Genomic DNA, 986 nt, shown 5'->3' with positions numbered 1-986 from the left:
AACCATTAGCATCCCATGGTGTTCCACTTGAGAGGGATGAGGTAAGTGTATAAAGTGTAGACACTGACTAAATGTTGTTCTACCATATAGGAGTAATGTCGGCGCATGTATTTAACTTCTACAAATTCACTTTATGATATCACACCGAAAATGTTATTGGTGTTGTAATTCTGTAAATATTCTTAAAACATCGAAAATTAAACCACTTAAATAAAATAAACGTTGATTTTTCAGTATATATTTGATAACTACATAAGCTTACAATATTTCTATTGAAAATTTGTCTTTGGGGACAATATATACATAATGGATTAGGTCTAAAAATATATATATACAGAGAGGAAGTACACTATTCATGGTAAATGTTATAGAATTTATATGTGAACATTGAATGCGATTTGGAGAATTGAGAGATCAAATAAATTTTTTATAGTATCTCGTAAACTATTGTTCACCATTTACTCATTCAAGTTTGGAAAAATTCACTCTTTTTCTTCTTTTGAATATGGGTATATGATGTCATTATCAAGGCTTTTTTGTTGTCTAATTTGAATTGCTGGTAATTTTGACCCTGCAAGCATGCTTTTTTTGTTCTTGTGAATTATAATATATAGTGAAGAAAGTGTGTGTCAAGAATCAAATTTAGGGATGGGTACGTGCCACAAATCAAATTTAACACTAGCACTTTCGTTATTTCATGATTATTATTATTAATAAATATTTATCTTATGAGGACCTGCATTAAGCTTTTTCAACAGAAAGAGCGAAATTAGTGACATCTCTTTATCTTAAAGCTGATGATAAAAAAGAAAAATGATAGATAATTTGACATGAAATTAACACCAGTTTTGGAGAATATATATCTTTTTGTGCAGTTTATTAAAGTTTTATTTTCACTTTCTTTTTTTACTTAAATTTTTTAATACCTTTTTTTTCTTTATTTTTAAGCAGGTTGCATGCTGATGAATCATATATGAGGTTGTGAA

Source organism: Capsicum annuum, chromosome 5 (genome assembly GCF_002878395.1).
Source record: "Capsicum annuum cultivar UCD-10X-F1 chromosome 5, UCD10Xv1.1, whole genome shotgun sequence".
Taxonomy (NCBI): Eukaryota; Viridiplantae; Streptophyta; class Magnoliopsida; order Solanales; family Solanaceae; genus Capsicum; species Capsicum annuum.
The sequence above is the reverse complement of the archived record's forward strand: the minus strand, read 5'-3'. Positions refer to the sequence as shown.